Source organism: Orycteropus afer, unplaced genomic scaffold (assembly GCF_000298275.1).
Source record: "Orycteropus afer afer isolate SDZICR_OR568_19922 unplaced genomic scaffold, OryAfe1.0 scaffold00187, whole genome shotgun sequence".
Taxonomy (NCBI): domain Eukaryota; kingdom Metazoa; phylum Chordata; class Mammalia; order Tubulidentata; family Orycteropodidae; genus Orycteropus; species Orycteropus afer.
In genome coordinates, this window is record NW_006921774.1 from 6,247,527 (window position 1) to 6,260,415 (window position 12,889).

The following is a 12,889-nucleotide window of genomic DNA, read 5'->3' on the forward strand; positions in this document are numbered from 1 at the left end:
GGGAATAGCCCCTTCTCAGATTTTATGGTTTCCATTCTTCTACTACTGCAATGACCACTGCCACAACTGCATCAATAGAAGTGGAAAAAGGGAAGAAAAAGGCACAAATGGTGTGATGGTTAATATTATGTGTCAACTTGTATAGCCCAAGATTCTTAGTGGTTTGGCAGATATTATGTTATTATCCTCCATTTGGTGATAGGATGTTTTGGAAACACTTGCTCTATTTTGATCCTGCCTCTGACTCTTCATACTCTGACCTCAAATTCTTGGGACATGAGCCAGCAGCCTACTGCTCAACATGTACATTTTGGAGTTCACTAGATCCTAATACTCCATGAGCCAGCAGCCTTCTGCCTGACCTGCCATTTTTGGGTTCATCATCCCTTGCAACCTTGTAAGTCAGGAGAACTCTCCATCCTGACATCTGACCCACAGATTTGGGACATGCCAGCCTCCACAACTGTGATAGCCATTACCTTGAATATATCTAAATATATGTGTATATATATATATATATATATATATATATATATATATATCACTCATCTCTCAGTTTGCCACAACATAGTGGCTTGCATGTTGCTGTGAGGCATTTCAAATACCAGCAGGCACACACATGGTGGATAAGTTTCAGAGGAGTGTTTAGACTAAGACACACTGGGAATAAGGAAGGGTTCATCCACTTCTCAAAGAATTGGGAACTGAAACATTATCTGATAAAGTGCCAGAGCCTGAGCCCCTCAGGTCGGAAGGCACTCAAAATACGACTGGGGAAGAGCTTCCTCTTCAAAGTGAGTCAACCTTAATGACATGGATGGAGTAAAGCTTTCAGGACCTCTATTTACTAATGTGGCACAACTCAAAATGTGAAGAAGCAATTAGAAACATCTGTTAGTAATTGGAACATGGAATGTATGAAGTATGAATACAGGAAAATTGGAAGTTGTCAAAAATGAAATGGAATGCATAAAGATCAATATAATAGACATTAGGGAGCTGAAATGGACTGGTTTTGGCCATTTTGAATCAGAAAACTATACAATGTTCTATTGCAGAAATGACAAATTGGAAAGGAGCAGAGGCACACACATTCATCGTCACAAAGAATGTTTCAAAATATATCCTGTAGTACAATAGCCAACTGCCTACAAGGAAGACCAGTTAATGCTACTATTATTCAAATTTACACAACAACCACTAAACACAAAATGAAAATTGAAGATTTTTACCAACTTCTGCAGTCTGATATTGACTAAACATGCAATCAAGATACATTTATGATTATTGGTGATTGGAATGTGAAAGTTGGAAACAAAGAAGAATCATTGATAGTTTGAAAATATCACCTGCATGATAGAAATGACTCTTGAGATTGCTTGATAGAATTTTGCAAGACCAACAATTTTTGTTGTTGTCATTAGGTGCTGTTGAGTCATCACTGACTCATAGCAACCCTGTGCATGGCAGAATGAAACACCACCTGGTCCCATGCCAACTGCATGATCCTTGCTATACTTGAGGCCATTGCTGCAGCCACTGTGTCAATCCATCTTTCTGAGGGGCTTCCCCTCTTTAGTTGACCCTCCACGTTACAAAGCATGACATCGTTCTCCAGGGAATGATCCCTTCTGACAACATGACCAAAGTAAGTGAGATGAAGTGTGGCCTTCTTCCTTCTAAGGAGCATTCCAGGTGCACTTCCTCCAGGATAGATTTGTTAGTTCTTCTATCAGTCCATGATACTTTCAGCATTCTTCCCCAGTACTACAACTCAAAAGCATCAATTCTTCTTCAGTCTTCCTTATTCATCATCCAGCTCTCACATGCATATGAGGCGATTGGAAATATCATGGGTTGTGTCATTCCTCAAGGAGACATCTTTGCTCTTCAGCACTTGAAAGAGGTCCTTGGCAGCCAACTTGCCCAGTGCTATACATTGTCTGATGTCCTGACGGCTGCTTTCATTGGTGTCAATTGTAGAACCAAGCAATATGAAGTCTTTGACAATTTCAATCTTTTCTCCATTTATCATGATGTCACTTATAGGTCCAGTTGTGAGGAATTTTGTTTTCTTTATATTGAGATGTAATCCATACTGAAGACTTTTCTTCAGTTTTCATCAGTAAGTGCTTCAAGTCATCCTCACTTTCAGCAAGCACATTTGCGTCTTCAGCATATCAGGTTGTTAATGATTCTTCCTCCAATCTTGATGCCATGCTCTTCCCTATATAGTCCAGGTTCTCAGATTATTTGCTCAGCATATAGATTGAATAAGTATGGTGAAAGAATACAGCCCTGACACACTCCCTTCTTGATTTTAAACCATGCAGTGTCCCCATATTATGTTTGGATGACAGCCTCCTGGCCTATGTACAGGTTCCTCATAAGTACAATTAAATGTTTTGAAATTACTGTTCTTCTCAATGTTATCCACAATTTGTTATGATCCACACAATCAAATGCTTTTGCATAGTCGATAAAACATAAATAAACATCTTTCTGGTATTCTTTGCTTTCAGCCAAGATCCATCTGACATCAGCAATGATATTCCTTGTTCCTTGTCCTCTTCTGAATCCAGCTTGCTTTTCTGGAAGTTCTCTGTCAAAATACTAATGCAACCATTTTTGAATTATCTTCAGTAATATTTTATTTGCATGCGATATCAATAATATTGTTTGACAATTTCCACATTCTGTGGGATCACCTTTCTTTGGAATGGGTACAAATATGGATCTCTTCCAGTCAGTTGGCCAGGTGGCTGTCTTCCAAATCTTTTGGCATAACCAAGTGAGTGCTTCCAGTGGGGCATCTGTTTGTTGAAACATCTCAATGGGTATTCTGTCAAATCCTGGAGCCCTGTTCTTCATCAATTCCTTCAGTGAAGCTTCAACTTCTTCCTTCAATAATATTGGTTCTTGAACATATGTCACCTTCTAAAATGGATAAAGATTGACCAGTTCTTTTTGGTACAGTGACTCTGTGTATACCTTCCATCTTCTATTGATGCTTCCTGCATCATTCAATGTTTTGCCTATAAAATATTCCAATATTGCAACTGTAGGCTTAATTTTTTTCCTCAGTTTTTCCAGCTTGAGAAATGCCAAGCATGTTCTTCCCTTTTGGTTTTCTAACTCCAGGTCTTTGCACATTTCATTATAGTAATTGTCTTTGTCTGCTTGAGCTGCTCTTTGAAATCTTTTTTCAGCTCTTTTACCTTGTCATTTCTTCCATTTACTTTAGCTACTCTCCATTCAAGGGCAATTTTCAGAGTTTCTTCTTACATCCATTTTGGTCTTTTCTTCTTTTCTCATCTTTTTAATGCCCTCTTGCTTTCTTCTTTGGTTTTGTTCTTGATGCCATCCCAAAATTCTTCTGGTTTTCGGTCATTGGTGTTCAATGCATCAAATCTATTCTTTAGATGGTCTCTAAATTCAGGAGAGATATATTCAAGGTCATATTGTTGTGCTCATGGACTTGTTTTAATTGTCTTCAACTTTAAGTTGAATTTGCATATGAGTAGTTGATGGTCTGTTCCATAATCAGCTCCTGGCCTTGTTTTGGCTGAAGATATTGAGCTTTTCCATCACCTCTTAGCACAGATGTAGTCAATCTGATTCCTGTGTACTCCATCTGGCAAAGTTCACGTGAATAGCCACCATTTGTGTTGTTGAAAAAACAACACAAATGTTGTAATGAATAAGTGTGGTTAGTATTGCAAAATAATATCATGCTATCTCCACCGTTATTTCTGTCACCAAGGCCAAATTTTCCAATTACCAGTGATTCTTCTTTGTTTCCAACTTTTGCCTTCTAGTCACCAGTGATAATTAACACATCTGGATTGCATGTTTGGTCAATTTCAGACTGCAGAAGTTGATAAAAATCTTCAGTTTCCTCATCTTTGGCTTTGGTGGTTGGTGCATAAATTTGAATAATAGTAGTATTAACTGGTCTTCCTTGTAGGTGTATGGATATTATCCTATCACTGACAGCACTGTACTTCAGGACAGAGCTTAAAGCATTGTTTGGGATGATGAATGCAATGCCATTCCTCTTCAAATTGTCATTCCCAGCATAGTAGATTATATTGTTGTCTTATTCAAAATCACCAAAACCTGTCCATTTTGGCTCACTAATGCCTAGGATATTAATCTTTATGCATTCCATTTCATTTTTTACAACATCCAATTTTCCTAGATTCATACTTCATACATTCTGTGTTTCAATTATTAATGGATGTTTGCAGCTGTTTCTCCTCAAATTGAGTGGTGCCACATTAGCAAATGGAAGTTCTGAAAGCTTTATCCATATCATTAAGGCTGGTTCTATTCTGATGAGATAGTTCTTTCCCAGTCATATTTTGAGTGCCTTTCAATCTAAGGGGCTCATCTTCTTGCACTGTATCAGACAATGTTTCTGGGCTATTCATAAAGTTGCCCACTAGAAGTGTACCCAAGAACATGTATAGGGTTGGCAGACAATGGTCCTATAACTTTATGTATATGATCTGAATTCCCAGGTGTATAGTGGAGCTGACAAGGGGCAAGGTTGTAGTCACTGCTTGGTCACAGCTAGCTACCCAGAGGGACTGAGTCCTGTTGGCTCGGGACCATAGTCACAGAGGACATCAAGCTCAATTAGCAGAATATACTACACAAAACATTGTTCCACCTCCTACTGTGGCGAGTAGTGACTGGGATCTTAAAAGCTTGCAAGGTGCCCTCTAGATGTGATGATGGGTCTCTCCTTTTCCAGAGCAAAGAAGAATGAAGAAAACCAAAAATTCATGGAATCAATTAGTCCTAATGACTGGTACACCATCCTATCTGCAGCCTATATGACTAGGAGACCAGAAGAACTAGATGGTGCCCGGCTACTACTGTCAACCACTTGGAAGAGGATCTATGTAGGAGATCCTTGATAGAGAGGGAGAACAATGTGGAACAAAACTCAAAATCATTTGGAAAAAAAGAGGGGGCAGGGATCAGGTTTGCTAGTCTGATAGATCCTGGTGGAACCACTGAGACTATGGCCCCTAGCTGTCCTTCAAGTCTAGAATTGAACCCACACCTGTGGTTTCCAGCCAAACAAAAGACAGGCATATGAATTGAACATTTACCTCAGATAGACACACTCCTTGGAGAGAACAATCATGGTTGAAAGAAGGGCTGCTTATGCACAGGGAGACAGCTCAGGGGGCAGGAGTGCATGCAGGGATGGACATGGGGAAGAGATAACTATGGGGAGGAAGTGGTAGGGGAGCTGTTGCATTGTGGTAAACTGTGGTCAATGTCGAGACAAAGTGTATGTGAACTGCTGTATGGAAAGTGTATTTGCTCTGCAAATTTTCACCCAAATCACAATTTAAAAAAAAGTTGCCCACTAATGTATCAGACAGTGTTTCTCTGCTATTCATAAGATTTTCCCTGCCCAGTTCTTTGAGAAGTGGATGGCTTCTTCCTTCTTCCTAGTCTGTTTCAGTTTGTAAGCTGTATTGAAACATGTGCACCATGCACAACAGTGCTGGCATTTGAAACACCCATGAAACAGCCTCAAGCCTCATAGCAACATACAACACCAGTCCTGGAAGGGGTTTCTCTCATGATGGGGAATTTGCTATAAGCAATTGTGTAGCTTCTGATTACTAAAAGTTACTCACCTGGGGTATTTCTGTTGGGAGCAGCATGAAGTAATTTGCTGAGAAGTTCACTCTCTCGGGTGTGTAGAACTCTGACACTGGGATTGGTTGGTTTGGGTCACTCTGCTGGGCTCAAAAGGAGCCCTCCTAGAGGCAGAAGGAGTCTAAGGAGTCTCTCTGACTGCTGGGTGAGAAAGACATGCTGCTCAGAGAAATGCATTCTTGAGAGAGATGCACCTCCTGAGAGGTAGACACAAGAGACAAGCACTGCTGATAGAGTGACGTGCTACTGAGACTGCTGGCTGCTGATTGAGACAGCTAGCTGCAAGTGACTGAGCACACTTCTGAACTTGAATTGTAGCCTGTTGCTTCCCTAATAAAGCCATAATCTGTGAGTTCTGTGTGGTCACTGCAGTGAATTAACACATCCAACAGAGAGGTGGTGGGTGCTGTGGGAGGAGCGGTTGACATCAGGGGGGGTGAATGGGCTGGAGTGAGGCAGTATGTCTGACCTCGCAGGAACAGTCCTTGGGCTGATGATGGTGATTCTGTCTTCCTTTTGTGGGGTTAGAGGAGGTCAGAAGATGTGGCCTTCTTGCTCCTCTGGCACTTGCATTCCCTCCCTTTCCTGCCTCTGGGGTGATGCCTTTTTCCCTCCCCTTACCTGGATCCTGTGGCTTTTGTCATCCCTGGCATTTCTCTCCCTTTCTTGCCTCTGGGTTAGGACCTGTCTCCTTCCCATTACCTGGATCCTGCAGCTGTTTCTCCTCAATTTGAATCATGCCACATCAGCAAATGGAGGTCCTGAAAGCTTTACTTTTTCCATATCATTAAGGTTGGTTCTACCCTGATGACACAGCACTTTTCCAGTCATATTTTGAGTGTGTTCTGACCTAAGGGGCTAATTTTCCTGCATTGTATCAAACAATGTTTCCTGGGCTATTCATAAAGTTGCCCAGTAATGTATCAGACAGTGTTTCTCTGCTATTTATAAGGTTTTCCCTGGCCAATTCTTTGAGAAATGGATGGCCAACAACTTATTCATTGCAAATACCTTTTTTTTTTTTTTTTTTCAAAACATATACAGCAGCTATAAATGTGGGCCTCACCACATGGAATACACAGGAATCAGGTCAACTACACCTGTGGAAAGAGGTGATAGAGAAGCTCAATATCTTTAGCTAAAACAAGGCTAGGTGCTGACTGTGGAACAGATGGTCAATCGCTCATATACAAGTTCAAGTTGAAGCTGAAGAAAATTAAAACAAGTCCATGACAGCCAAAACATGACCTTGATTATATCTCACCTGTGAGAGTTGGGATTGTGTGTCAACTTGTCTGGACCATGACTCTAAGTGGTTTAAGCAGTTGTAATGTGGTCATTTCCATGATGATATCAGATATATATGTTTTGAGCAGGCAATCGATTGAAAGGGAGTTTTCCTAGGGGGAGTAGCCTTCTTCCAATATATATATGGATATCCTGGGAAAATGAGAGACTCTTCTGTGGATCTGGATCCTGTTGTGCTGCCTACAACTGTCCAGGAGCGAACAATCCACCATTTGGCCCAGTGATCTTGGATTCATCATCTGTCTGAGTCAGTATACTGCCTGCCAACTTTGAGCTGGTCAGCCCCTGCAGTTGTGTGAGTTGGGAAAAGCCTCCAGATTGACATTTGATACAGGAATTTGAGACTTGCCAGCTTCCATGTGTGTGTGAGCCAATTTTTTAAGATAATTTTTTTTTCTCTCTCTCTCTAGGCTTTACTGGTTCTCTTTCTTTAGAGAACACAGCCTAATACATTGGGTACTGAGAGTGGGGTTTAGAGAGACAAAATCATAAGGATGACTTTCCTAAATCAGTTCTCACCAATTCTGTTTTGGTTCTCCATTTGATTAATCTTAAAGGTACTGGTGACTCTGCCTCCATTAATAAAGAGGGCACTACTAATCTTTGTCATGAGGTGGCAACATTAATATACAAAATAGCACCACCAATAGATCAAATATTTTTGAGAAGTGAGGCTCTGGGTGATTGCATCTTTGATACTTTAATGCAATTTTGTCATCATGAGGTGTATAAGGAAGTTAGTTGGTTGGTCCTACTTACAACTAGTCAAAGTGGTGAAAGAGTGAGATGAGTTCAGGGCTGTTGAGCCACAGCTCAAGTGGTTCATAAAAGACTTCAGTGTTTCCAGTTGTTCCATGAAAGAAAGCCTTATTTTTTTCTAGTAACAGAGCTAATATTGCAGAAAACCAAACTCAGAATCTTATGGTAAGGGTGGCTGAATTACAACACCAATTAATTTGCTGTCTGAAGAAAGTGAGGGCATTAATTGGGAAAAAAATGGGATCCTCAAACCTGGGATGGGGACAGACAGACAAGAAGATGAGGATATGGATCCTGTAATTTCTGTTGAATCCTTCCTGCCAACAGCACCATCCCTTCCATCTGAAGGGATTACTATACAACTATTATCCCTTCTACCTCCATTTGATGGGATTACTCAATTGTTCCTGCTGGGTCATTACCTGATGCAGGTGTCATGGAAAACATTGCTGAATGTTTTCAGGAACTGCCCCTAGCACCTGTTGTTGCTACTAGACCTATAACTAAACTTAAGTCCAAGTGAGCCCCAAAAGGTGAAATACAAAGTGCAACTGAGGAAGTGCTATGTTACACCTGAAAAGATCTACTTGACTTTGCTAACATGTACAGACAGAATCTGGGAGAACATGTGTGGGAATGTCTACTTAGGGTGTGGGATAGTCTACTTAGGGTGTGGGATAATGATGCAAGGACTCTAACATTGGATCGGTCTGAGTTTGTTGATTTAGGCCCACTAAGTATGGATTCTTTATTCAGTGTTTCAGCTCAAGAGGTTAGGAAAGGATCTAATTGTTTATTTTGTTGGCTTACTGTAGCATGGATTATGCAGTGGCCTACCTTAAGTCAAGTTGAAGTACCAGACCTGCCTTGGTATCATGTAGAAGGTATCCAGAGGCTTAGGGAAATTGCATATTAGAATGGATTTATTAGATTAGATCCCACTCTCAGTACCAAACTGCTGCAACCATTTCCAGAAGTGTAAGCCAGATTCAGAAAAGGATGTGGAACAAGGGATATCACTGTGGATGTGAGATGGATCTTGGCTCAAAGCAAAGAATTTCAGTAAGATGTTCACTTGTGTTTTTATTGACTATGCAAAAGAATTTGATTTGTGCCTCATAATAAATTTTGGATAACATTGAGAAGAATGGGAATTCTAGAACTCCTAATTATACTCATGGGGAACCTGCATATGGACCAGGAGGCTGTTGTTATAATGGAACAAGGGGACACTGTATGGTTTAGAGTCAAGAAGGGAGTGTGTCAGGGTTGTGTCCTTTCACTATACTTATTCAATATATATGCTGAACAAATAATGTGAGAAGCTTGACTATATGAAGAAGAACTTGACATCAAGATTGGAGGAAGAATTAACAACTGTGATATGCTGATGACACAACTTTGCTTGCTAAAAGTGAGGAGTACTTACTGATGAAGATTCAAGAATACAGTCTGAAATATGGATTACAACTCAATATAAAGAAGATGAAAATCCTCACAACTGGACCTATAAGTGGCATCATGATACATGGAAGAAAGAATGAGGTTGTCAAAGACCTCATATTGCTTGGTTCTACAATCGACACCAATGGAAACAGCAGTTAGGACATCAGACAACGTATAGCACTGGGCAAGTCAGCTGAAAAGTCCTCTTCCAAGTGCTGAGGAGTAAAGATGTCTCCTTGAGGACTAAGGTGCATCTGACACAAGCTATGGTATTTTCAATTGCCTCATATGCACGTGAGAGCTGGATGATGAATAAGGAACACCAAAGAGGAATTGATGCTTTTGATTTATGGTGCTGGGGAAGAATGCTGAAAGTACAATTAACTGCTAAAAGAAGTAACAACTCTATCCTGGAGGAAGAGCAGCCGAAATGCTCCTTAGAACTGAGAATGACCAGACTTCGTTTCACCTACTTTGGTCATGTTATCAGAAGGGACCATTCGCTGGAGAAGGATATCATGCTTGGTAAGGTGGAGGGTTGATGAAAGACAGGAAGGCTCTCAATGAGATGGATTGACACGGTGGCTGAGGCAATGGGCTTAAGTACAGCAGGGATTGCAGAGCTGGTGCGGGATGGGGTGGTGTTTTGTTCTGCCATGCATGGGGTTGCTGTGAGTTGGAGATGATTTGATGGCACCTAACAACAACAAATCGGTACTATATTCAGTTTTGGTTACCTAGTGCCTCTCTGACAGGAAATACCACAAATAGAATGGTTTGAACAAATGAGTTTATTCTCTTACAATTTTGAAAGCTAGAAGTTTAAGTTCAAAGTGCCATAATCTAGGGGGTGGGTGAAATCCCCTTAGCCTTGGGTTTCTGCTCCTGTCCCACTGAAGCTAGAGGCATTTCTTTAATCAGACAACTACTGGCTGCTGAGGCTGACAAACCCAAGGTTGACGAGTAACGAGACACAGTCCTGATATTAAGAAACAACATGACAGGCCACTAATTCAAGTACAGAAAAAGTCTCGAGATCAACAGGGCATGGCAAGTTACTGACTGAAGACTTGGATATATGCAGGTCCAAGTGGGCCATACACTGGAGACCTTCTTAAAAATTGCTTCTTATATACTCGAAGCAGCCCATATTCTTAAAGCAGCTACTCAGCTGCTCCATCAGATTCTACCATGGAGTTAATTACCAATCTCACCATGGGGAATAACTACATCCAGCTGCCCAGCCACTCAACCAAGCCCAGCCAAGTTGACATACAACCTTAACCTAGTGACCCATTCAAAAAATCTGTGCTTCCTGTCCCTACTATCCTATGCTCTGTGGGTCTGGAGATTTTAGTACCAAAGAGAGGAACACTCCCACTTGGAGACACAGTACTGATTGCATTGAACTGGAAGTTAAGAATACCACCCAGCCATTTTGGCTTCCTCATGCATCTGGATAAACAAAGAAAGGCATTACTGTACTGTCTGGTGTGACAGATCCTGATTACAAAGGATAAATTGGATTGATATTACATAATGGAGGTAAAGAAGAATATGTGTGGAATACAGGAGATTCTTTAAGACATCTCTTAGCACTACCATGGCCTGTGATTAAAGTTAATGAAAAACTATAGCAACTCAATTCTGATATGATTACTAAGGCCCAGACCCTTCAGGAATGAAGGTTTGGGTCACCCATCAGGCAAAGAAACACAACCAGCTGAGGTGCTACAATCATGTGACCAGTTGCAGAAATGAGGACTGTGATATATTTCTTCATTGTATGTTGCATCAAATATTTTTGTTTTCTTCTGTTGTGAACTATGAAATGTAAACAGGGTTAATGCATTTCAGTTGTATGTGTGTTAGTGTATCATGTTAGGTGCAAATATGACTTTATAATTGTCCTTATTTAGAGTTTATATATGGTTAAGGAGATGTATACAACTGCCAAGTTAACAAAGGGTGGGGTGGACTGTGATAGTTGGAGTTGTGTGTCAACTTGGCTAGACTGTGATTCTGACTGGTTTAGGCAGTTGTGATGTGGTTATTTCCATGATGAGATTTTATGTATATGTTTTGGGCAGCCAGTCCATTGAAAGTGAGTTTCCCTATGGGTGTGGCCTGCTTCCAGTATATATATGGACATATATATATATATATATATATATATATATACACACACACACACACACACACATACTTTCTGGGAAAATGAAAATCTCTTCAGAGGATCTAGATCCTGTTGTGTTGCCTACAATTTTCTGTGAGTGAACAATCTACCATTTGGCCTGGTGATCTTGGATTCATCATCCTTCAGGGTCAACAGCTGTTATACTGCCTGCCAACCTTGAACTCATCAGCCCCTGCAGCTGTGTGAGTTGGGAAAAACCTTCAACTTCATGTTGATCCAGGAACTTGGGACTTGCCAGCTTTTATAAGTGTGTGAGCCAATTTCTTAAGATAAATCTCTCTCTCTCTCTCTCTCTCTCTCTCTCTATATATATATATATATATATATATATATATATATAAGCTCTGGTGGTATAGTGTTTAAGGCATTTGACTGCTAACCAGAAGGTTGGCAGCTCAAACCCAGTAGCTGATCCTCAGAAGGAAGGTTGGGCAATCTACTTCCATAGTGATACTGCCTTGGAAACCCAAGGAGGTGTCATCATGAGTCAGACATGACTTGACGGCAGTGTGTTTTGTTTGTTATTGGTTTTGCTTCTCCAGAGAACCCAGTCTAACACACCACCTGAATTTAGAAATGATCTGAATAACAGAACATCAATAATTGCAAACCATGTGAGTTTTGGGGTGACATCAAGAACATCATATGTGAAGAAAGCAAAAGGTCATTAAAAAGAAAGGAAGAAAATACCAAAATGGATGCTAGAAGAAACTCTGAAACTTGCTCTTCAACAACAACAAAAAAAAGCCTCACTGCCATTGAGTCGATTCGACTCATAGTGACCCTTCCTTGGGTTTCCAAGGTGGTATCTCTACAGAAGTAGATTGACCTATCTTCCTCCTGAGGAGTGGCTGGTGGGTTTGAACCTCCAGTCTTCTGGTTAGCAGTCAAATTCTTGAACAGAGAGTAGTAGCTAAAGTGAGGGGAAGAAACGACAAGATAAAAGAGCTGAACAGAAGATTTCAAAGAATAGCTTGAGAAGTTTAAGTCAATTATTATAATGAATTGTGCAAAGACCTGGAGTTAGAAAATCCCAATGGAAGAACACGCTCAGGATTTCTCAAGCTAAAAGAACTGAAGAAAAAAATTCAAGCCTCGATTTAAAATATTGAAAGATTCTATGGGCAGAATACTGAATGATGCAGGAAACATCCAAAGGAATGGAAGGAATACACAGAGCCACTGGATTATAAAGCATTGACTAATGTTCAACTATTTCAGGAAGTGGCATATGATCAAGAACCAATGGTATCGAAGGAAGGAGTCAAAATTGCACTGAAGGAATTGTTGAAAAACATGGCTCTAGGAATTGACAGAATATCCCTTAAGATGTTTCAACAACTGATACAGCCCTGGAGGCATTGACTCATCTATGCCAAGTAATTTGGAAGACAGCCACCTGGCCAACTGATGGGAAGAGATCCATATTTTTACCCATTCTAAAGAAAGGTGATTCAGCAGAATGAGAATGTGGAAATTATCTAACTATATCAT